A 26,009-nucleotide genomic window follows, 5' to 3' on the forward strand; every position below is an offset into this window, starting at 1 on the left:
TTGTTTCATCCTGTCTTAACAAGAATCTTATGAGAGAGGGGTTATTGTCCCTATGTTATAAATAAACCATTTATAAACCATTCTGCCGTGAAGCTCAGAATGGATGTGTGAGTTGACAAGTCACAGGACCACTGAGCAGGAGAATTGAGTTTTCTTGGCTGTAGTGACAGTCCTGGGGGCAGCACAGCAGACAGTGCAGGATCACATACAACAGCAGCAAGTAGTAGTAATACCTGCAGCAAGTACACTGCTCAGTTGTCTGTACATTGCTCTCACTTAAAACTCACAACCACTATAGGCTCTTGTTTCTGTCATAACCTCCATTTCTGATGAGGGGACCAAAGTTCAGAGAGGTCAAGGAAGGTGCCCAGGGGTACACAGCTGGGCATGGTGGAGTTGGGGTGTCCACCTGGTCTACCATGCCCAAACTGTGTTCTCAGCCCCTGTGCTTCTGTCTGCTGCAGCACCACCCTCAGAACAAGTGGAAGCACTTGCTTGATCAGTGCAGCCAGTGAAAGGAGGACAGCTTATTTTTCTATGTGGACAATCATGTTGCCTGCAACAAAAGATAGTTTTATTTCTTCTTTTCCAATTCGTATGACTTTTATTTCTTTTTCCTGCCTTATAGCAGTGGCTAGAACCTCCAGTACTGTGTTAAATAAGAATGATGACAGCAAACATCCTTCCTTTATTCCAGAACTTAGAGCGAATGCACTAAGTCTTTCACCATTAAATACAAAGTTTGATGTAGGGTTTATGAGGTTGAAATAGTTCCCCTCTCTTCGTAGTGTATTGAGAGGTTTTTTTTTTTTCATCATTAATGGGTATTTAATTTTGTCAAATGATTTTTCTGCATCAATTGACATGATTACATGCTTTTTCTTCTTTGATCTGTTGATACAGTGGACTATATTGACTGATTCTCAAATAGTGAATCTGTCTTACATACCTGGCATTAATCCTTCTGGTCATGGTGTCATATTCTTTTATAACTTGTTGTATTTGATTAAATTTGGTTGATAATTTTTGCATCTAAGTGCTTGACAGATCTTGATCTTTAGCTTTTCTTTCTTTCTTTCTTTTTTTTTAAACTGCCTCTGGTTGGTTTTGGTGTCAGAAATGATGACACATAAAAAGAATCTCCTCTCCTATTTTCTGAAAGAGACTGTGTACAATTGGCATTAATTGCTCCTTAACTGTTCGGTAAAATTTTCCAGGGAAAGCATCTGGGCCTGAAGATTATTTTGGGGGAGTATTTTAACTACATACTCAACTTCTTTAATAGTTATAGAGCTGAATAAATTATCTATTTAATCTTGGCTGAGTTTTGGTAGTTTGTGGTTTTTGAGGAATTGGCCCATTTCTTCTAAATTGTTGAATTTATAAGCATAAAATTGTTTGTCATATTTTCCTATTATCTTTTTAATGGCTACAGAATTTGTTGTGGTATCTCATTTCATTCCTGATACTGGTGATTTGTGTCTTCTCTCTTTTTTTTATCTTTGCCAATCTTGCTAGAGGTTGTTAATTTTACTGATGTTTTTCTGAAGACTATCTTTATGTTCCCATTATTTTTTCTATTATTTTCCAGCTTTCAGTTTTATTGATGTTCACTCCTTAGTATTTCCTTCCTTTCGTTTGCTTTGAGTTTACTTTGCTCTTTTTAAATTTTTTGAAGTAGGAACTTAGATTAGTTATTTGAGATAACTGCTTTCCAATGTAAGCATTTAGTGCCATAAATTTCCCTTTCAGCATTGCTTTAGCTGCATCTCACAAATTTTAATATATTTATCTTCATTTTCTTTCATTCTATGTACTTTTAAAATTTCCTTTGAGATCACCTCTTTCACCCATAAATTATTTAGTTTATTGTTGAGTTTCCAGGAGTTTGGAGATTTTCCTGGTTTTGATTCCTACTCTAATTCCATTATGGCCAGACCCTATATGATTTCAATTCTTTCGAATTTGTTAAAGTTTGGATGTGGTCTATCTTGGCAAATGCTCCATGGGCCCTTTAAATGCTGTTGCTGGACAGAGCATTTTATAAATGTCAATTAGATCTTTTCAGTTGATGGTATTGTTGAATTCTTCTATATTTTTTCTTTTCTATATTTTTGCTGATTTTCTCTTTAGTAGTCCTATAAGTCCTGAGTGGGAGGTGAATGGGGAATTTAAGCTCCCAACCACAGTAGTGGGTTTATCTTGTTCTTCTTTCAGCTGTCTTAGTTTTTGCCTCATATATTGTGAAATATGTTGTTGTTTGGTTCACAGGATGGCTGTATCTTCTTTGTGGATTAATCCTATATGTCAACATGTAATCTCCCTCTTTGCCCATGGTAACTTTCTTTGCTCTGAAGTCTACTTTGATATTAACATAGCCACTTCCTTTTGATTAATACTTGCATCGTGTATGTTTTTCCTTTCTTTTGCTTTCAGCCTACCTGTGTCACTGAACTTGAAGTGGGTTTCTTGTAAATAACATCTAGTCGGGTCATGCTTTTTGATCCATTCTGCCAATCTCTACCTTTCAATTGGTGTACTTAGACGATTTATATTTAAGGTAGTTACTGATCTATTAGGACTAAGTCTGACATTTTATTATTTGTTTTCTGTTTGTTCCTTCTGTTTATCATTCTTTGTTTCTTTTTTATTGCCTTCCTCTGGGTTACTTGAACATTTTTAGAGTTCTTTTTTGATTTAATTATATTTTCAGTATATCTCTTCATACAGTTTTCTTAGTGATTATTTTGTATGGAGACTCTGTTGCTGGGAAACCTTTGAGAATGAGGAAGAAGCTGCTGGTGGGCCTGGGTCTCCTTATGCCACTGTGTAGAGGCCAAGGAGACGTAGGGTTTCAACTGCTGCTGCAGCTGTGGGTGATTCAGACCACCTGATGGTATCTCAGTTTGGGCCAGGAGCCAGAAGTGTCCAGGGCTTTGCTGCTGCCAGTGGACTGGATTGTCTGGACCCTAGGTCCTTGCAGACAATCCAAAGGAGGCTGGAACTTCTTACTGGGTCTCTGTTGTGCTTCCCTTTTCCTGGACTTTGGCCAGAAAGATTAGGATATTCTTGGGGGTTTTTTGTTTGTTTTGCCTGAGCCTGTTGGTGATTCCAGGTTGCAAGCCTCTCCTGTGCCCTGTTCAGGGTACATGGAAGATAAAAAAGCTCAGGGAACTCAAAAAGTTGTTGTTTCTCAAGTCTTGAGGATTCTTGCCAGTCTACCTCCTTCTTTTCCAACTTTCAGAGTTCTTTTATCATTGTCTATTGAATAGTTTCCAGAGTTTTTAGTTGTAGTTAGAGAAACAGAGTAGGGAAAGTGAATCTACACCATCTTGTTCCAGAACCAGTTGCCAAAACAGCCTATTTTTTAAATGTTTCAGACATATTTTCTTTCCTGGTTGATTTTCCAGAAAGCAGAAAAAAATACTGTCAGTGGTGCTTCCTATGATCAGAACTCCGCCCTCTGCTTTCTTGGAAGAGATCAATTGCATTATTCAACGTTTCTCTGAGCCTACTCTGTATTTAGTCCGCATGATATTAATTCCTTTGGAAAACCCAAACAGGTTATCACTTCTTTCCTGGATTGAAAGTTGATTCATAATGTAAATACTTGCCTGTAACACAGAAAACGGCTTTTCTCTGAGTTCTTCCCATTCCTCACCCAGTGTCTTGAAGGAAGAGGTTTTCCTTTGGAGCCGAAGGCTACGACTACATTTATCTAGAAACAGATTACCATGGAACTACTGGAGTTTCTTAATTACAAATGTTTAGCTGCACCAGTAAAGACCTCGTATCTGTGTTTTACTTGTTTCTCATCTTGGGCCTTTGCCTGACAATATTGGATGGGCTTTTGGCCCAGTGACCTGCGGGAAAGTGCAGTATTAAAACCTGGAGTTAATGTTTTGAATTTACCACAGGCACAGTAGCCAGTACACTATGCCAGCTGATCGAGATTTCCCCTCATCAAAAAAATAAAAAAATAAAAATACTGCTTTCTATACCCTCACCATAGAGATAATCTTCTGGTTTCTCTTAAGTAACCAGAGAGTAGAGAAAAAACAAAACAAAACAAAACAATTTGCTGAATATCTTATACTTTGAAGACACAGTTTAGGAAAAAGTATACTGGATTTAACATGATTTATACCACTCTTTTCTTGTGCCATATATTACTCTTCCCAAGATTTTGAAAACAATTATAAAATGAATTAAAATATGTGGCAAAACTTGTGAGTTTACATGATTTTAGGCTTACATCAGTACAGTGATTCATACAATGTGGTAAATAAAAGAAGCTTTAAAAATGGAATGTCTATCCTTAAGTTGAAATTGAATGTTCACATGTGAAGTAACACATTTTATATTTTTTTTCTGAATTCCCTTTATCTCCCCTGACCATCTTTAGAAATATTTTTTCAAAACATATACCATTTTCTGGCACTACAGGAAAAGTTTTTTGCTTGAGTACAGGGTTAAAAAGAAGCCAGTAAATTAGCATGCTCTACTTGATATGGGCACTGCTCACTCCAAATTTTCAAAAGACCCAGAGAAATCATGTACACACAACTAACCAGCATATTAAAACTGCTTTTATAAATTTTTTGAAATTATTTTTAAAATCTGTGTTGAAGCACATTTAATCTCTTTTAATTTGTAAAAGAGGGGCAATTTGAGTGATTTTAATTTACAAATGAAGGGAAGAGTCCCAGAGACATCTATAACCTCAGCAGAAAATGCGGATATAAAAGTTTACACAAAACTTCTATTTCCCGTAGACGTGTAAAATGAGCATTTTATATCAATCTCTCCACATATTATTTGCCCTCTACACTGATAAGGCAAAAAAAGACAAAAGCAAAATAAAAATATGAAAAAAAGTGACTGTCTTTGCCTACCTTCAACAAATCTAATGTTAAAGAATAAAATAATAATAATAAACAAATCAGCTCACAGAGAAAACTGCTTTTCCTCTGGTTCCTTTTGAAGTGAGGCTCCTTTTATTTTTTATTTTGGGAAACCTGCAAATGAAGGCTTCCTTGAAAATGGATGAATTCTGTAGAGTTTCCAGACTCAGAAGATAAACAAAGCAGTCAAATTCTCTCCCCTCCCAACCCCTACCCTGTAAATAGCCTCAGGCCACAGTCTGGGCCTCCCTCTACTCCCAGTGTCTACCAGGGGGCTGGGGGCAGGGAAGGCCAGTGAGGCAAGGGTGAGGCTGTGGGGAAGGGGAAAGGGAGGGGGAGAAGGGGAGAGCCAGGGGAGGTGTGCTCAAGGGGTGAACTCCAGCTGCAGCCCGTTGACAAGATCACATGCATGCCCGCACACACAAAATGTACACAGTGGAACTGGTAGAGAGAACTGTTAAAAAAAAAAAAGAAAGAAAGAAAGAAACGAAAGAAAGAAAAAGTACTGCTACATCAGCTAAAACTCAGTCATGTTCTTTCCTGGTTTGATGTCAGCTCGAAGGACTGGCTTGGAATTGCCCGCAGCGATATTGGGCCCCTGCCCACACAGCAGGCAGACAGCTTTCCCAGCCAGCAACAGGCTTTTAATAAAACAGAATGCTGTCCCATTACTAAGGCCACTGACAACTGTCCTGAGAATGGGCCCCTATCCAGAAGAACTCCCTCCCCCAAAGCAGCAGCCCTGTTCCTTATCGGGAACGCCCACTCTGGGGCTGCTGGCCCAGGAGAAAGGCCCGTCTCCCAGGAACTTGCTGAGTGAATGTTTGCAGGCGGACGCCCCAGATCCTGCAGCTGCCTGCTTCTGCAGGGTCCTCACCATCCTTGAGCATGCTGCCCTGCTAATTGTAGGAGTGCATTTTGGCTTTTATGAGGGCTCCGACCTTGACAGTCAAACGGGATGGGTTTAAAAATAAGGAGCTGGCTTTCACAGGAAAGTTGAAGACCGTTTGTCCCCCTCTTTCCACAGCAAGCTCTCATGAATCATGCCAGCTCTGGATTTGGACCTGATTTCCCATCTCAAGCGTAAGGAACTTTAACATTTTGGGGAGGGTCACCGAGTTATTCATTTTCTCCCCACTTGGAATGAATTGGAGTACATTCCATTTGGGACACTAGTTTCTGAAGTTTTCAGCTGCAGTCTGATAAAACAACCCCACTTAATTGGGTGAGCGCCGAGGGCCGGCACTGCCTGGACTGCCCTAGGGCATCGGAACTCTGATCCTGAAAGTTCTCCATGAATATTGCCCCTAGCCCCACAGGCATCCACAGGATCCTGCTGTAATGCACAGAAGTGGTTGAGCATAGAATCCACACCATACAACCAGCAAGAGGACTTTGATGACCTCATATGAGACTGAACTCCAACCTGAAGAGAAGTCATTGTCATTGATAGGAAAGGTGTGACAACCTAGATTCTATCCCCAAATCTGCCCTGGCTTCCTACATAGCTTTAGACAACTTAATATGTGTGTAACTCAGCTTTCCTCATTTGTAAAATGCAGAGCAGGTTGTTGGAGGAGAGCGAATCATCAGATCATAGGCTGGTACTTTCCTTTACCATACCCATGCAGGCATTGTGAATCCCTCACAGCACCTTTCAGTGCCCAGATGTGAAACCCAGTCAGCCATAACCAATCGATCACAGATGGCACTTGAGTAAAGACCTGTGATGGTTTCTAAGTTTTCTTCCAAGTGTGATGGTCTATGCATCTATGAGTCTAAATCCAATCTATTTCTATTTATGTGGAAGTTCTGGGGAGGAAATTGAAGGAATTGGTGTTACAGGTGGTGTTTTCATTCCTTCTTTCACTGACTTTGGCAGTAAAAGGAGGAGAGAGGAAGTATACGGAGGGAACATCTGGGCATGTAGATGGTGTCAGAGTGCAGAACTGTGTCTTCTGGACCGCAGCCCAGATCCATCCCAGAACAGTGGGGTCCTGGCAGGAAGCAAGATGTATGAACCCAAATCCGAGAAGAACACGCTGCAGGAGACTTGCTAGTGTGACCAGAAAGAGTTTAACTGGAAACTTCAGAGGGAGGCATTTTTAAAAAGCTCAAATAAATCTATAAAACCAGAAAAGATGAAGCACAGCCCTAGAATATCAGCTATGTCCTTGAAAGTCAAAGAAACTGCTCTTGCTGACTCAGGCAAAAAGGGAACCGTATTAGAAGCTACAGAGAAGCTCACGGAGTCAACAGGAAAGCTGGATTCTGAGCTGAGAGCCAGTTCAGCCCAGGACAGAAACTCTTCCACTCTCAGGCGTCTCCGTGGGGAATGAATGGGCTGCCGCTGCTCAGTCCAAGGCTGCTTGACCCAGCTTGGCTCGGGACTGTCCTGGGGCAGAGCAGGGGGCTCAGCAGACAACACTGTGGACACCTTTTCTACTTCCCTGCAAGGGGCACAACACCTGGACTCCTTGACCCACTGAGATGGCACAGGGGTCAAGGTCGGGTCACAGAGGGTCACGGAGCTGCACAAAGGAAGGAGACAGGGAAGCCAGGCTACTAAAAAAAAATGGTGCCTGGCACTCTATGTGACAGTGTCACACCATAACCACAGTGAGTGACCAGACTTGTATTAGGACAGCCCAAGAGTGCATTGCAGAGAAGTACCAAACAAACATAAAATCCGGTCCAGCAGGCCCACTGGGCAGAGTTGAGGGTGATTCCAAGGTTAATTGCCAGGTGTGGAAAACCCATCTGGAAGGCACGGGTGGGGTTAAAGGGCAAAGAAAAAGCCAGTTAATTACCAGCCATCAGGACCAAGCTGAGGGGAGTACAGGATGGAGTCTAGCAGGTGTCAGAGACGAGCATCAGGGCCAGGGACAGGGTGAAGGAGGGAGTAAAAAGTGGGACCTGTGGGCAGGGCTCAGGGTCATCTTTTTCCACTCCGATGGGGTTTGTCTTGCTGGAAAAGAGCAGCATTTAATGGCTAGCTGCCATCAGCTGCAGAGCGGAGGAGGTGCCCAGGAGTGTCCGTGAAATCACACAGTCAGGAAGGCTCCTGAGCTCTGCTTTTTGGGGAGCACATCTCCCAAATTCAGAGCCCAGCTCCCCCTTTTCTGGGGATGGTGCCAGTTCCCAGGGGTAGGAGCCAGGCTCTGTGGTCCTGATCCTCACCATAGCTCTGCTGGGCTGGGGGCCCTGGTCGAGAGGAGGTTGGGGGAGGGGTTGGGGGAGGAGGCGGGCGGGGAGAGGGGCTGGAGCACCGTCTTGCTCCCAAATGAAGCAGCAGCAGAGCCAGATGGAGAGACCCGAGTCCTGGGGACATTGACAGGGCTCTGATCCAGCTGTGCCTGAAGCCGATCGACTTTTGGACTTTGTTTGATGGTGAGCCCTTGGGGAAAATTCCCTGAGCCAATAGACTCTCTTTTTGTGTATAAGCCAGTTTGAGTTGGATTTCTATCGATTGTAACCACAAAGGGTTTCAGTAATAGATAGGTAATAATACTGATATTGATCATGACTGTGCACTATTTCCTTCATAACAACTCTAGGAGGTTAAAGCTATCATCACGGGCCTCCCTGGTGGCGCAGTGGTCAAGAGTCCGCCTGCCGATGCAGGGGATACGGGTTCGTGCCCCGATCTGGGAGGATCCCATATGCCGCGGAGCGGCTGGGCCCGTGAGCCATGGCCGCTGGGCCTGCGCATCCGGAGCCTGTGCTCCGCAACGGGAGAGGCCACAGCAGTGAGAGGCCCGCATACCGCGAAAAGAAAAAAAAAAAAAAAAAAGCTATCATCACGCCCATTTTGACATGAAGAAACTGAAGCCTGGAAAGATGGGCAAAATTTCCTAGTGCCACACAGTCTTAACTTGAGGGACCAGGGGTTCGAGTGTCTGATCCCAAGTGAGGAAAGAGATTGGGGGAAATCCCAAATTCTGCTTATATAATAGCGACTAATCCCAGTGAGGGACGAAAAGAAAGGAAATACCTAGAAAAAAACCCAATGTGGTCACAAAGGGTGATCACTGGTGATCTCAGATGTTTAGAAAGGCACCCAAAGGTGGAGAGAGGCACAGAATCAAGGAGAACATGCATGAGGGGCCCATACCTGTGAGAACAGTCCTGGGAAGGGCTAATGTCCAGAATAAGCAGAGGCTATTGTGCAGCCACAATGTCATGAGGGTTTTTTTGTTGTTGTTGTTTTGTTTTTTTGCGGTACACGGGCCTCTCACTATTGTGGCCTCTCCCGTTGCGGAGCACAGGCTCCAGACGCACAGGCTCACAGGCTCAGCGACCATGGCTCATGGGCCCAGCCACTCCGCGGCATGTGGGATCTTCCCGGACCGGGGCACGAACCTGTGTCCCCTGCCTCGGCAGGCAGACTCTCAACCACTGCGCCACCAGGGAAGCCCTATGAGGGTTTTTAAAGCTACTGGAAGAGTAGAACAAGGAAGGGACAGGGCTCTGCATGGAGAAGACGCTAAAGTGTAAAGACTTGACTAAAAGGAGTCAGATTCAGCAATTTCAATTTAGCTTCCCTGTTTTCTAGTTCTTCATAGTGTTCCTCCAAAGGTAGAACCCGGGGCTGGTGAGAAGACAAGGCAGTGCTCAGATACCCAGACATGCTAAATGAGTTCGTCTTCAGCCCAGGCAAAGATGGAAGCCCTCAGATAACCTCAAAGAAGCACCGTGATTAAACACTGGGCAGCTGACCCCTGGGCAAACTGTCCATTTTCAAAAATTGTAAAAGGCTAGATTGCTTGATGATAATCCCTGGGGGAATATTCTAGAACTTTTGACCATGCAGATTGAAAACTTTTCAAAAAGAACACGGGGGTGGAGGACTTCCCCAGTGGTTCAGTGGTTAAGACTCTGCCTTCCAATGCAGGGGGCACGGGTTTGACGGGGAACTAAGATCCCGCATGCCTCAGGATACAGCCAAAAACTAAAAACAAGCAATTCAGCTCCTTCATGTATTGAAAAAAAATTATTTAAAAAAACAAAAGAACACGGGGAACAACATGGGTTCAAGTCCCCCACCGCTGCCCCCCACCACCAAACACCTGGGACTCTTTTGTGATCCAACAGGTGCAATCTGGTAAGCATTGTATACCTAAAATAACATCAGCCGAGCAGTTGACAAAGTCTCGTTCTTGAAATGGAGGAATGTGGACCAGATGAAAATAAGATGAGGTGGATCCCTAGCTAGTTGAAAAACAGAGCCCAAACAGAAAGATGAACACTTTGAAGTCTTGTTGAGGTCGGGGAGGGGGGGATCCTAGATCTGTGCCAGCGGCTGTGTCCTTCCACCCGCCCAGCCCTAATGGTGTCCCCGGAGTGTCCTTGGACGCCACTGATGGTGCAGGAATCAGAGCCGCACCACGGTCGAGGGTATCAGTGCTGGGGACTGAGGCAAATCCATCAGCTAGCCGCTCCCTGCTGACCCTAGGAAACTCACTTCTGCTCTCAGAGCTGCAGTTTCTTTCTTTGTCTGCGCAATGGGGATAAAAACAACCCCATTCCCCACCCGCCCCCAGCGATGTCATCCATAGGGCTGAGGCCGGGGATGTGAAACACACAGTTCGGAGTCCGGCCATGACAGCTAACGCCTGTGTCATCACTAGGCTGTTGCCTTAGTGCTGGCCATCTCTGTGCCACCCCACTGCCCCAACCTGGGAGGCACGGGACCTGGATCCCTGCTGTCTTGGCTCCAACTCACAATAGCCTTGTTACTTTGGTCAAGTCACTCCACCACTCCAAGCCCTGGTTTCCTCATCTGTAGACACAGCTTTCAAAGCCTTGAACAAAGATGTCAAAGGCACTTGTGTCAAATATGTGGGCAACTAGAAGCTCAGAGGGACAATAAATGTAATAAATAACCAAATCGTGAATGACGCAAACTCATTTCATCTGGATGGAATAAGAGGCCAAACCAACAAGATCAATAAAAATCGAGTCAGAATATATGTCAGTAAAAACACTGAGAATTAAAAATGAAACACAGCAGAACATGCAGGGTAGGGGCATGGCTATTTTGTCAGCTGCCTGTGTGAAAATAAGATCTAGGGAATAACCCAAATGTCCAAAAGTAACATGTGAAATAGTTAATGAACCAAAGTGACCTGGGAAACCATGTACAGTTCTGAAGGCTGAGAAGTAGGTGTCAGAATATTCTGACACCTTGGAATTTAAATGGAAATTATGCTACAAGATAAAAAGCCAAAGACCAAATAATATCTACTTGATAGACATAGTTATGTAGAAGTGTTACATGCAAATTTATAGCAGTTGGTGGAAATGTTCTCTAAAAGTTGTACCCTCACCCCCAGAACAAAAGGAAGTCTGGTAGTTTTCGTTGCCATGGAGTTAATGTCAGTGAGTAATGCATGGGACTGCTAAAAGCTGATGTAGCTTTAGTTGTATCAGTGGAAGTATAATGTCTCTATAATGTGCTGGCCCCAGGGGCTGGTCCAGGTACCAGGTATGGCAATCTCCTAAGAGCCCATCCAGGTAACAGGCGTGATGGAACATGGTGATGGGTGTGGCCATCCCACACAAACTGATTCAAGTATACTTCTGGACTGACCTTTTGAGAAGAAAATTAACAATACCTCCCAGATAGATGGAGGAATCAAATGTGGAAATGAACCCACTGTACCACTAAAAGAAAATAGGAATAAACATTTATCTGCACCTGGAAGGGATGAAAGCATCCTAAAGATAAAATTAATGGGAATAATCATAAAGGAAAATATTGGTAGACATAAAAAATTTTAAACTTCTCAGTCATAAATTACCATAACAAAATTAAAAGACAAGAAAATAACTGGGAAACATATATGACAGATAATGGATAATTTTGTGTGTGTGTGAGTGTATGTGTGTGTGTGTGTGTGTGTACATAGCACAAGACTAACAGAAAAACAGGCCAAAAAACACAAGCAAGTACTTTAAAGGAAACTAAATGCAAATGGTCTATAAGAAATTAAAAGATGCTCAAACTCAACAACAACAAAATAAATGCAAATAAAAACAGTAAGCTAGGGACTTCCCTGGTGGCTCAGTGGTTAAGAATCCACCTGCCAATATAGGGGATACAGGTTTGATCCCTGGTCCGGGAAGATCCCACATGCTGTGCAGCAACTAAGCCTGTGTGCCACAACTACTGAGCCCACGAGCCGCATCTACCAAAGCCCGCATGCTCTAGAGCCCGTGCTCCACAACAAGAGAAGCCACTGCAGTGAGAAGCCCGTGCACCGCAACGAAGAGTAGCCCCCGCTCGTCCCCGCTCGCTGCAACTAGAGAAAGCCCATACGCAGCAACAAAGACCCAACACAGCAAAAAAGTAAGTACAAATTTTAAAAAGATCAAATAAAACAAAACAACAACAGTAAGCTAACATGTGTCTTTCAAGATGGCAAAAATAGATGATGGTATATACAAGGGCCCAGGGACAGGGCAACAGTGTAGCTGGGGTTGCTAATTAGAGTCTCCCTCCTGGCACTCAGTAGCTGAGTGTCTTTGAGTAGTTTATTTAGCCTTCCAAGTCATAAACTGAAGATAATCATAATTCCTGTCTGACAGCCTTGTCAGGAGGATTGGCTGAGATTACTCTCACCCAGTGGTGACACTTCGTGAAATTTTTTCTAATTAGAGGCAAGCCAGCCGGGTATGGCTAAATAATTCATGATACATTTATAAGGTGAATTATTGCACAGACATTAAGCATATTATAAAAGACTATTTCCTAATGAAAACTGCTAGAGATATTATGATCCCAGTATTGTAAAGTAAAATATGATATACTTTTTTATATACAGAAAAAAAAATAGCCAACATTTTGTTTCTTCTTTCATCTCTAGGTGATGGGCTTTACAGGGTTTTTTTGTTTTTTTTGTTTTTTGTTTTTTTTAGCAAAAACAAAAGCTATAAGGACAAAAACGGTATTGAAACTAAACAAAGTCAAAATGAAGCAAAATATCTTATATTGTGCCCTGACAATGTCAACTGGCATGTTTAGATTGCTGGGAACCTTGAATTACATGAAGCAGTTGGGGAACATGATTATGTGCAGCCTGGAAGAGACAAGGTTGTGTGGGGGCCATAACGTCTGTCTGCAAATGTTTGATGGATGTCACATCAGGGTGTGTCCCGATTTTGCCCCTTGGAACAGCATGCCACCTGCCTCTCAATGACAGTACCATCCAAGGAAGATTAGGACTCCAAGGTCTACGGGACTTGAGGTCACACTTGGGCCCTTGGGGAGACTCTCCCAGTTGCTGGTGGGCATCTTGGCCCAGGGGAGCAGGCATGGACCCAACTCTTCTGGGGGTATGGATTTGATAACTTCTTTCTTTCCTTCTCTTTAAGATGGCGAACTGTAAGATGATTAATTATGGGACAAAGAGGAGGGGTCAGTGTAATCATCCACGGACTGAGAGTATGAAAGGGGGGAGTGGTTAACATGAACTCAGGAATATTCTACCTTGCACAGAAAAAATGAATGTTGGATTCATTTCTGAGACTTTCCACCCTGCTGCTCTGTGACTTACTGTAGCAGAGATAAAACTAGTCCAGAAGTTGCTTCATCACAGTTGAGTAAAATTTAAATAATTTCTCAGTGGACTAGGTCTGTAAAAGCTGGGTTAAGAAGAAGAAGGTAACCCAATGATACAGATCAAACCTAACCCCAGGAGTGGAGGCTGTGTCACAGGTTTCCAAGTGGGAGTCAATTAATCATCAATAAGGATCCACATCACTGGCCACAACAGAGTCAATGTGACTGTTGAGGTAAATATTGGAGGCAAGCAGATTTGGCACCCGATATCCATTCCCCACCCAAACGTGTAGGTCCCTAAATATATGTACCCATAAAAGAGCTTGTTTCTTCTTGTCTTTCTGCTTCTATCCTCAAGGTCACAAGACAGCTGCAGGAGCTCCTGCTTTCACATCCATGTCCCAAAGAGGGAGGAAGGGAATATCTCCACAACTGAGTCAACTCTTTTTAATATACCTTCCCAGAAGTCCCACATCATTTAGGTGGGCTGCCTGATCCAGAAGTGGATAAGTGACCCAGAACCACTAACCAGCACACCTCATGTCCCATTCCCAGTGACCAGTCCAGAATGGGCAGCTGGTCCTGTCATTGACATTCCCAGACGTCTGTCACCTGGGCTGCTAAGAGGGCAGGCTGTGAGCTGAGCTTCTGGCAGCCAACTCACAGCCACCTCTGGGGGTGGAGGTGGAGGATAAGAGGGAGGCAAAGCAGAGAGATGGGGTGACTAAGACCCAGTCCTGCTGACGTCACCAAGTCTGGCCAGTCTTGGACTTTTCATACAGGGCCAGCAGTGTGAATGATCACCTTCAAACCATGGGGGGCCAGACTGCTGGGTGATGGAGGCAGATTTAAAATGTGACAGAATGGGAAGGTAAGCAAACAGAAAAGGTTGTATTTTCTAAAGTGAGGAGCATTTTCTCTGTATTTTAAACCATAGATAAAAAGGAAGGTCTTTGGGGATGTTTCCTGGCCTGGCCTTCTGAACCTGTGAGTTATGTGTTGCTCACTTATGTGTTGCTCGGAGTGGGAGGCCCAGAGAGAGCCAGGGGCAAGCAAGGCCAGTGGGGAAAGATGGGTGATTCAGGAATAGTACCTGGGACTACAGAGCAGCCATCTGGAGAAAAAAGGTTGTAATAGGGAAGAACAAATCTGACTCCATATTAGATTTGTGTCTTTTACTTTAACCCTTGTATTCTATTGCCTTTGCTCTGAGTTAAGAATGTTGCCTATAGCCTAAAATATACAGGACAGCCCATGCTCAAGACTCTGACCTTTAAGGGTGTAACACTTTTCCATTCATATAGAGATTAAAAGTTGCAGAACAGAGAATACCATTTGTCTTGTTGGAGGTTTGCAGGAACATGGTGACCTGACCTACATGGACAGCTGCAAGAACAAAGGATTCCGACACCAAGAAGTCTGCAACAACCCATCACCCCCCCTCACCTGGCCTTTAAAAATGTTTTGCTGAGGGGCTTCCCTGGTGGTGCAGTGGTTGAGAATCTGCCTGCCAATGCAGGGGACACAGGTTCGTGCCCCGATCCAGGAAGATCCCACATGCCGCGGAGCGGCTAGCCCCGTGAGCCACAACTACTGAGCCTGCGTATCTGGAGCCTGTGCTCCGCAACAGGAGAGGCCGCGATAGTGAGAGGCCCACGCACCGCGATGAGGAGTGGCCCCCACTTGCCGTAACTAGTGAAAGCCCTCACACAGAAACGAAGACGCAACACAGCCATAAATAAATAAATAAATAAATAATTTTTTTCTAAAAAAGTGCTTTGCTGAAACCCTTCCGTTCTGGGATTTTTGGGCACGAGCCACCCATCTCCTTGCATGGCCCTGCAATAAACCCTTCTCTGCTCCAAACTCTGACATTTTGGTTTGTTTGGTCTCACTGTGCATCGAGCACACAAACTCACATTCGGTAGCAAGGTGAATCCACACTTCAATCACTACATATCCAACCAAAAGGTACACAGATCAAATAGTTAAATGTAAAAAAATGAAACCATACAAGTACTAAAAGAAAATAAGAATACTTTTTTCACTTCAGAGGGAAGAATACCTTTATTAGCATAAATACAAAACCAAAAAGCAAAATAATTTGATGAAAATAACTACATAAAAATCAAGTTTTCTCTGTATGGCCAAACCTACCACAAACTCAAAGGTCAAACTGAGAAAAACTATTTTAATTAATATCACAGACAGCACAAATATCCCTAATCTATAAAGACTCCTCTACATCAATAAAAGACCAACAGTCAAGTAGAAAAAAGGGCAAAGGATGTGAACTGACAAGATACAGGAATGGGAATACAAATGGTCCTGAAGCATTGGAAGAAACACTCAACATCATTCAAGGAAAGAAAATGCAATTTACATTTACACCAAGATACCATTTTTCATCTTTCAGATGGTCTAACTTTAAGCACATGCCGTATTCAAAAAGGTGTTTGGAAACAGGCACTTCTATTCATTCTAGTTGTTTGTAGAATAGGACGGTTTTGATGGAGAGCAATTTTGCAACATCAAAACTGCAAATGCACTTATCCCTTTACCTGGGAACTCTGCTTCTGAGAGTTCATCTACAGAAATTCTTACACGTGTGAGCGGCGCGCACATATATGGATATTTAGGCAACATCACTCATATTTGCCAAAGACGGGATACAACCCAAACGTCTAACATTCTGTAACGAGTTAAATAAGCAGTAGTACAGTATGCTGTCCTTTATGCAGCAAAATAAAGTTGTAGTTTGTGCAAAGAATAGCCCCGACAGGATCCTTAGGAATCTAACACTGGTGGTTGCCTCTGGGGGTCCAGGGAGTCAGGCTGAGGGGGAGACTGTTCTCCACATGCTGGTTTGAATCTCTGACACTTTGGACCATGGGCAAGGCTTATCGATTAAAAATACTTTTTAAAATTTAAAAAGTAAGATACCTGTGTTCTTTTTTCTCCCCAGGGGCATCCAGAGACAGCAGGTAAGTAGCTGGGTGCCCAGGTGGACGCCATACCCCTGAATCCTGGCCAGGTCACCATGGCCTGGCCAGATACCCTAGGCGTCAAGACCACAGGATGGAAGGTCTGGGGCCGGACCTCAGCTGTGTGCCACGTGGAGGCGTGTTCCACGCTCACTTGTGGCCATCACCTCACGTCTGGGGGCCTGCTGGAACCCACTCCTCTGCTCGGAAGTTTTCATCTAATTGTGAATTAATTAGTACACATTAGCGGTGAATCCTATAGCCTCTCAAAATCCTTTTGGAGGCAGGCAGAGGAGAACATGTTTTAAATCTGAAATAATTAAAATGGCACAGTTACTTGTGCCCCCTAGGTACCGGGGAAGGGGAGGGGTTCACGGATGCTGAGCCAGTTCATGACCAGGGCACTGTTCGCAGCTCCAGGTCCCCTCATTTTACCTCTCCCCGGGGCAGGTTTCAAACAAAACCCCTCAATCTGCTCTTTTCACTGCACCTCAGTTAGAAACAAACTCTCACCGACCCTGGACCCTGAGCGGGGGTGAGCCCATCGCAGGGTCCCACGGCTTCTTCAAGGACAGGGCTGCACTGTGACTCTGGGCTCTGTCGCAGCGTCACTACACTCCGGTTCCTGGCTCAGAGTCTGTCTTCTGAATCCCAGCAGCTGTGGGTGATGGCCTGCTGCTAAATCCCTAGTGGGCCCAGCTTGGCACTCGGCTCCTTGGCGAGCTCCCAGCAATCACGCTGTGAAGGACGGGCGTCCTTGTGGCCCTCGAGGGCCTGGCCAACTGCCTGTGGATGTGTGCAGATGTTGAAGGCTGTCTAGACCCCTCTGGAAGGTTTGCATCTACTCAGGGCTTCCCTCAAGGCCCACTCGAGGCTGGCTGTCAGAGGAGTCCAGCAGAGAACCTGGGTTACTCTTACAAATGACCAGATGGAGACTGTTGTTTGTTTGTTTGTTTATCTATCTATTTTTAGCAGGGGAAGATTTGTTTTGGTTATATCTTTTTAAAATTAAATTGAAGTACAGTTGATTTACAATGTTGTGTTATTTTCTGCTATACAGCACAGCAATTCACGTATACATGTATATAATGCATACATATATGTTCTTTTCCAGATTCTTTTCCTTTATAGGTTATTACAAAATATTGAGTATAGTTCCCTATGCTATACAGTAGGTCCTTGTTGGGTATCTATTTTATATACCGTAGTGTGTATCTGTTAATCCCAGCCTCCTAATTTATCCCTTCCCCCGCCTTTCCCCTTTGGTAACCATAGGTTTGTTTCCTAGGTCTGTGGGTCTATTTCTGTTTTGTAAATAAGTTCATTTGTATCTTTTTTTTTTTTTTTTTTAGATTCCACACATAAGCGATATCATATATTTGTCTTTCTGACTGTTTTTCGATGAGGTAAGGAAATGCTGAGTAAGAGGCCTGGAGCAGCCCCTCTGTGGATGAGCCTACGTGGGTGTGTGTGTGCACGTGCGGCGCGCACCTGTGCACAAGTGCATGTGCATGAATGCTTGCACGTGGGCTCAGTGTGCATGCGTGATCGTGCACGTGTGTGCACTGTGTCCACGTGGGCACCAGGCAGGTGCAGACATCCCCCGGCAGCTGCACAGGTCTGCTCCGTGGTCTGACTAGCGTCTCCTTCCCGTTCATCAGAGGTTTTACACACGGAAAGGTTAGAGAAATTGGCCACCTGCCGTGCGAGATCAAAACATCTGGGTGCCTGGCGTGGCCAACAGGGCTGTTTCCGCGGGCAGAGGCGCTGCCTGGCGAGACATCAGCTGACCTGTCAGTGGACAGGGAAACAGAGTTGTTTCCTGTGCCTTTGATGTTGGGGCCCTGAGGGGTCAGCCTGGGCATTTGTTCTGTGCCCACTTTTCTGGCTCAGGAGGAAAGTAGGCCCACGCTGCTGGGCAGGAAGCGCAGCTGCCAGCATTTCTGGTTAAGGACATGACGAGGGAGGAAGAAAAGAAGAAGGAGAGAGGGCGTGGGGGAGGGGAAGAGGAGGGTCTACCAACTTGGACTGGAGGGGAGGGGACCCCGATGAGATTTGGAGAGGGCAAGCAGGGAGCTTGGCACAAACCCACACCTGCGTTTCTCTCTGGAAATCACTCGCATGCAGGCTGGCGGGAAGCAGCATAGGCCCCGCTACCCGGGCCTCCTCCGTGTCTGGCTGGCTGGGTCTCAGATCCACAGCAGTCATTTCTGGTCAGCTCTGGGCTCTAGACTATGGCCTCAAGGAGACGGTCAAGGTGGCCGAAAGGATCTCCTCACCACCATGGTGTCCTGGCTTGTTTGGGGGGACCGGAGAGCCCTTGCAGCTAACCTGCTGGGGACCTCCGGGAAATGACGCTCCTGCCCTGGGCTTCACCTTCTTATAAAAGGCATGTTGAACTCTAATTGCAAAGTGGACTATTAAAGTATTTATCTGAGGGGAATGGAGGGTTTGGAAGCGGAAGCCAGGGGTAGTTTGTTCAATGCGGAAATGCACGGTGTGCACGTACACGGGGGACTTTTCCTGAAAGCACAAAATATTGCCACAGTGCTATTAGGAGGTCCTGGATCCCCAGATACAAACGTGGGTGGAGGAACATCTGTAGCAGCAGAAGGGGGTCGACGGTCCACGACCGCATGTCTGTATGAAGGCCAGTGTGTGTGTGTGTGTGTGTGTGTGTGTGTGTGTGTGTGTGTGTTGGGGTGAAGGGGACTCCAAGGACCCCTGAGTAGTGTATGGAAAATAAAAGTACCCAACACTCAGCTCAAGCAATTGTTTTTCTCCTGGAGGCTAAAATTCACGGGCAGGTAGCCAACAGGCACATTAGGATAAGAGATGTAATCTGTTTCAAATACGTTTGCAAAATACATCTCGATGCAGTGAGCGCGCAGAGCGTCCTAACCCGTGTGACGCTGCCTTGGCCCGGTGGCCACCCCGGGCGCACCGGAGCTCACAGGCCAGCGTTTGCAAAGCCCAGCCCTCACTTCTCCCTCGTCCACTTCCCTCCGGGGTGGATAAACACATTCCCAAAGACCACAGCTGGGGTGTCTGGGAGCCAACAGAAGCTGCTGCTCCCTGCCTCGCTGGAGCCGTCGCTGCTACCGTAGCAAAGACTCGAAATCTCCAGGTTGGAAGACACCCCAGAGGTCACTCACCCCTCTGATGCAGGAAGCCCAGGTCCCTGCAGATATCCTCCTGCAAGGGCCTGGGTTCTGCTCCTGGGTAAAGCGCTGCCCCTGCCTGCACCGCACTGCTGTCCTTCCCCACATCTAAAGTTTCCAGGTCTGCAGTGCCACCATTCTTCAGGCAATAGCAAACCAGCACTTATTGGGCATTTACTGTGAGCCTGGTACCGTCTAAGCACTTTATCTGTATTGCCTCATTGGACCCACCCAGCAACGTTTGAGAGAGATACCGTTATTACCCCATTTTACAGATGTGGAAGTGGAAGCTGGAGGGCTTAAAGGATTTGCCCCAAATCCTGCCATCCGTGGAATGAGTGTGGAGTCTGGGCTTGAACCCAGGTTTTTTCAACTCTGAATCCCAGCTCCTTTTCACCAAACTCCCTGTTCTCCCCACTCCACATGGACATGCACACAAGGCTTCTCTCAGACCTACGCAGGTCCACCCCACCTCACTCCTCTCCTGGAAACATCCTCTAGCTTTTTTCCAGATCCCTCCCACCGACCTCTACAATTTCATATCCCCAAAGGGCAGGGGTTCCCTTTGCTCAGAACTGAGTAAACAATAAAACGCAGTGGCTCAAAGCACCCCGGTGAGGGTCGGACAGACCCGACTTAGCATTCTGCTTTAGCCTCAGCAAATGCCTGTCTCCTGTTTCGCATGGGTAAGAATAGAGACCTACCCACAGGGTGGGTGTGAGAGTTAAACATGATAAAACAGAAAGAGCTCCCAGCCGGTGTTTGCACAGGAGCGGCAGCTCTGTTAAGGGGGTGTGTAGTGACAGATGTGATAAGGGAAGGAGGACATGTGGGTGGATGTCGGCCACCAAGTTTCACTCCGTCCCCAACTTCTGACTTTAAGAATCTCCCACCAGCAGGAGAGGGTTTGCTCAAGGACACACACACTAGGAACCCTCAGACCTCAGCCTGGCCGTGGCTTTCTCACTCCACGTTAGCATTTCCTGGGGAAACACCTGCAGGAGTGGGAAGGGGGTGGGCACAGGGGCTGGGGAGACTGAAGGCTCCCCTTCAGGAAGCCAAGGAGAAGGTGGGCTCACCCACACTCGGGCGGTGGGCACAGACCTCTAATCTGGCTGCTGTGGAGTTCCCTGTGCCATCTTGGCCAGCTGCCTCCTCTCGAGGCCTTGGGTCTTCCCACCCTTTAGGGATGATGGGGAAGTCAATTCTGAAGTTCATGAATTCCCAGGCACGAAGGTGCTGTACAAACATAGACTTTTAAACAAAGGTCCTCATGTCTTCAAACCTCACCTTCTCTAAGAATCCTCCCTGCCCTCCTCCGAGGTCCTCCCTTGACCTCTGGAGCTAAAATGACATCCTACCTACCCCTGGGCCCCCTGTCAGGCTCCACCCATGGACCTGGCTTTATGCTTCCTTCATAGTACACATTGCTAACTGATCTTATATGTCTATTTCATGTTTAGTTTATTGTGCCTCCCCATGACCCCCACTAGAATGCCAGCTGCACCAGGCAGAGACCTGAGTTTATCCTCTTCCCTGCTAATCCCATGGCCTAGAATGACTCCTGGCACCGCAAACAAGCTCAGTAAATACTGGTTAAAAGAACAAATGAACGAATGAAGGAATGATTCTTTATATCATTTCAGAAAACTACAAAACTCAGTATGTCAGAGCTGTAAGTGACATTTTCAAATAGGACCCTGTGTTCTGATGGTTTATTCAGACCATTAAAAAAGATGCTCAGATTAATGGGCTTCCCTGGTGGTGCAGTGGTTGAGAGTCCGCCTGTCGATGCAGGGGACACGGGTTCGTGCCCCGGTCTCGGAATATCCCACATGCCGCAGAGCGGCTGGGCCTGTGAGCCATGGCCGCTGAGCCTTCGCGCCTGGAGCCTGTGCTCCGCAACGGGAGAGGCCACAACAGTGAGAGGCCCGCATACCGCAAAAAAAAAAAAAAATGCTCAGATTAAAAGGGCCTGGAAACAGCTCAGGTATCCCTTGATAGGAGGACAGATCAGCAAGCTGTGGTGTATCCGTGTGATGGAATACAACTCAGCAGTAAAAAGAATGAAGGACAAAACATGGATAAATCTCAAAACATTAGGTTGAACGAAGAAAGCCAAACACAAAAGAGTGTCTGATGCATGTTTCCATTCACATGACTTCTAGAACAAACAAAACAATCTAGGATGCTAAAAAGCAAAACAATGTTTGCCTCTGGGGCGCGGCTGGGGATAGGGATTGACTGGGAAGGAGGATGAGGGAATTTCTCAGGTGATGGACCAGACCCTATATCTCGATAGAGGGTGGGTTTTACTCATCAAGTGGTCCACTTAAGATGTGTGCATTTTAATGTATGTACAACTTTTATCTTAAAAAAGAAAGATATAAACAAATACTGCACTGTAATTAATAACACGCATGCTGAGGTATTTAAGGGTAAATATTTGCAACTTACTTTAAAATGCATCCTAAAAGTGAGATGAGGACTTTCACTTCCAGGAAGTTGGAACAGGCATACTTATGCATTCCTCCTGCCACCCACCACTAAAAACCCTGGACATTATATACAATACAAACATAAGAAGATTCTGGAAGGTGGAGAGAAGACAGACTGATACGGACCTTGGGACGGGTAGAACAGAGTGGTGAGCTCTCTGGTTTCTTTTTGCCTTGTGTATCCCAGGCGAGGTACTGAAGAAGCCGGGAACACAGAAATTCCAAAAGAGAGCAAACAAAGAGGAAGCTCCCACAAAAGCCTGCTCTCTCTAGCCAAATGGCCCGGAAAGGGCCAGCCCAGCAAGAAAGAAAAGTTTTAGGCAATAACTGTTCCACTCTAGCCAAACACCACAGAAAATACTGCAGCCCTACTTTCGTCAGCAAAGGCCAAGGGGAGCCCTGACGTCCACCCTCATCACCAGGCTGAAACATGCCCCTACCACCCTGCCCCAGCCTGCCTGCCTCCCACCCCAGGGTGGGGTCTGAGAAGGCTGAGCAGGGAGCTGAAACTTTCATCCCCACTCAGTGGTCACAACTTCCTCCCCAGTGTCAGCGGAGACCACGCGGGGAGGCTGGACTTTCATCCCCACACAGCAGTAACAAGGAGCAAGGGTGGTATCTAGGAGACCTAGTGGGGAGTCAGGACCCTCTTAACCTTGCAGGGGTAGCAAGGCCACGTGAGGAATAGCATCGAGGCACTCTGACACCACCACATGGGGGAGCTATCAGTGGAAGCCTAGCACTTGTACCCACACCCAGCAGTAAGAAGGAGACCCCTTCCTTGGGTGTCAAAGGAAGCCAAGTGAGGGACCTGGACTTCCACCCCACATGGCAGTAATGAGAGAGCTCACTGCCACTCCCCCCGCCGCCCACCTTCACCCACAGTGTCAGAGGAAGCCAGTGAAAACAGATCGAAATAAGATACAGAGTCTCAAAACATAATACCCCAAATGTCAAGCTTTCAGTAGAAAATTGCTCATCATACCAAGAACCAGGATGACCTCAAACTGAATGAAGAAAGCCAATGAATAAATGCTAACACCAAGATGACAGAGATGTTAGAATTATCTGACAAACATTTTAAAGCAACCACCATTAAAATGCTTCAAAGAGCAATGACAAATACTCTTGAAACAAATTAAAAAATAGGAAGAGAGATAAAATGTAAAGAACTAAATGGAATATTTATCACAGAAAAATACAGTAATAACAACAGCAACAACCAAAACACCCACCTGAATGGAGGCACTCAACAGCAAAATAGAGGAACACTGTGACCTGGAAGATAGGACAGCATTAAATATCCAATCTGAACAACAGAGAGAAGAAAACAGGCTGGGGGATAAAAAAAAAAAAAAAAAAAAGAAGTAGGAACAGAGCCTCAGGGACCTGTCTGGCTATAGCAAAAGATCTAACTTCTGTGCTATCCAAGTTCTGGTAAGAAAGGAAAAGAGGGCAAAACTGAAAAAGTACTCAATTAAATAAGGGCTTAAAACACCCCAAGTTTTGCAAAAAACAAAAGCACAAACAAAAATACACAGATTTAAGAAGCTGAGCAAACTTCAAACAGAATAAACCCAAAGAAATCCATATCAAGGTACATCATAGTCAAACTTCAGAACAACAAAGAGAAAATTTTATATATTGAAAACACAGAGAAATGACACTACCTATGGGGAAAAAAATTCGAATGACAGCACATTTTCATTAGAAACCATGGAGGCCAGAGTACTCTCATGTGCTGAAAGAAAAGAACTGCCAACACAGAACTGTATATTCAGTTGAAAGGTCCTTTCCAATGAAGGATCCTTCAGGAATGAAACGGAAATTAAGACATTGTCACAAAAAGAAAAACTAAGAATATTTACCACTAGCAGATATATCAATACCACAGAAGAATGGCTAAAAGAAGTTTCCTAAACAGAAAAGAAACAATAAAAGAAAGACTTCTGGAATGTCAGTAAGGAAGAAACAACATAATAAGCAAACATATTGGTAATACTGGTAAATACAATGGACTTTCCTTTTCCTCTTAATTTTTCTAAATTATGTTGACAGTTGAGGCAAAAACTGTAACACTGCTAATGTGATTCAAAATGTATATAGAAGAAATATTTAAGACAATTATAAACAGGGAGGGGAAAGGGACATAAAAAGAGATAAATGTTCTATAGTTGACTCAAACCTGCTAAATGATGACGCTAGTAAACTACGGTCTCAACAGATGCAAAAAAATCATTTGATATAATCCAACAGATATTCCTGGTAAAAACTCTTGGCAAACTAAGACTAGATGGGAACTTTCTCTATCTGATAAGGGGCATCTACTAAAAACTAATAGCTAACATCATTATTAATGGTGAAAGACTGAATATCCTCCTCCTAAGATCAGAAACTCTCACAGATTCTATTCCACATTGTACTGAAGATTCAATCCAGAGCAATATGGCAAGAAACAGAAATAAAAGCGAGCTACATTGGAACTAGAGAAGTAAAGCCGTCCTCATTTGCAGATGACATGAGAATCTATGTAGAAAATCCTATAGAAACAAAAAGTTACTGGAATGTAAAAAGTGACTTTAGTAAAGATATGCGGTACAAGATTAATGTACAAAAAGTCAATTGTATTTCTGTATACTTTCAATGAACAATTGGAAATTGAATATTTAAAAATATCACTTACAGTATCAAAAAGTATAAAATATTTAGGGTAAATCTGACAGAAGATGGACAATATCTATACACTGAAAATTACAAAACATTGCTGAGAGAAATTAAAGAGAACCTAAATAAATAGAGAGATACTGAGTTCATGGGTTAGAAGACTCAATATTTTTAAAAAGATCTTTTTAACTGAATGAGTCTTTAAATTCTATAGTGCTTTACAGTTTTCAAAAGTTTCACACACATGATTTCATATAATCCCATAATAACCCTTTTTCCCCCTACCCCTATATTACTCCCCCCCACTTCCCTCTCCCCACTAGTAACCACTAGCTTGTTCTCTATATCTGTGAGAAGACTCAATATTTTTAAGGTGTAAATTCTCACCAAATTGATCTGTAGATTCAATGTAATTCTGATCAAAATCTCAGCAGATTTTCTGTAGAAATGGACAAGCTGATTCTGAAACTCATATGGAAATGCAGAGGACTTAGAATAATCAAAACAACTTTGCAGAAGAAAAGCAAAGTTGAAGAACTTACATCGCTTGATTTCAAGACTTATTATAAAGTTACAATAATCAGGACAGTGGAGTAAAGATAAGCACAAACACCAATGGAACTTCAGAATCAAGAGTCTAAAATTAGACTCATTTATGGACAACTGATTTTTAACAAAGGTGCAAAGCAATGCAGTGGAGAAATGATAATTTTTTCAACAAATGTTGAGGGCACACTGGGATATCCAAAGGCCAAAAAAGTGAACTTTGATCTGTACCTCATACCATTTACAAAAATTAACTCAAAATGGATCATCATAGATTGAAATATCTATAGCTTCTAGAAGAAAATTTTCATGACCCTGGGTTAGGCAAAGATTTCTTAGATACAAAGCCAAAAGCATAATCCATAAGAGAAAAAAATGATAAATTGGACTTCTTTAAAATTAAAAACAAAAAGTCATTGTTAAGAAAATGAAAAGACAAGTTATAGTCTGGAAGAAAACATTTGCAAATCATGTCTAATAAGGGGCTTATATTCATAATATATAAAGAACTGCCAAGACTCAATAATAAGAAAACAACCCAATTTTTAAAAAATGGGCAAAAGTCTTTTCTTTTTTTTTTAATAAACTGGGTAATGTTCTTCCTTAATGCAAATATGAATGCAACTTCTTTTTCCTAAGAACATGGATTAGAAGTCCCATGGGAGTCAAGGTCAGGCTCACTATGGCGT

General features: G+C 44.3%; 1 long non-coding RNA gene across 1 annotated transcript in view; it reads right to left on the minus strand.

Moving 5' to 3' along the window:
* LOC132501991 (uncharacterized) overlaps positions 1-26,009 on the minus strand; it is an 81,253-nt gene that overhangs the window by 50,757 nt on the left and 4,487 nt on the right. The gene's annotated exons all lie outside the window — the stretch shown is intronic.

The sequence above is a fragment of the Mesoplodon densirostris genome, chromosome 14 (genome assembly GCF_025265405.1).
Source record: "Mesoplodon densirostris isolate mMesDen1 chromosome 14, mMesDen1 primary haplotype, whole genome shotgun sequence".
Taxonomy (NCBI): Eukaryota; Metazoa; Chordata; class Mammalia; order Artiodactyla; family Ziphiidae; genus Mesoplodon; species Mesoplodon densirostris.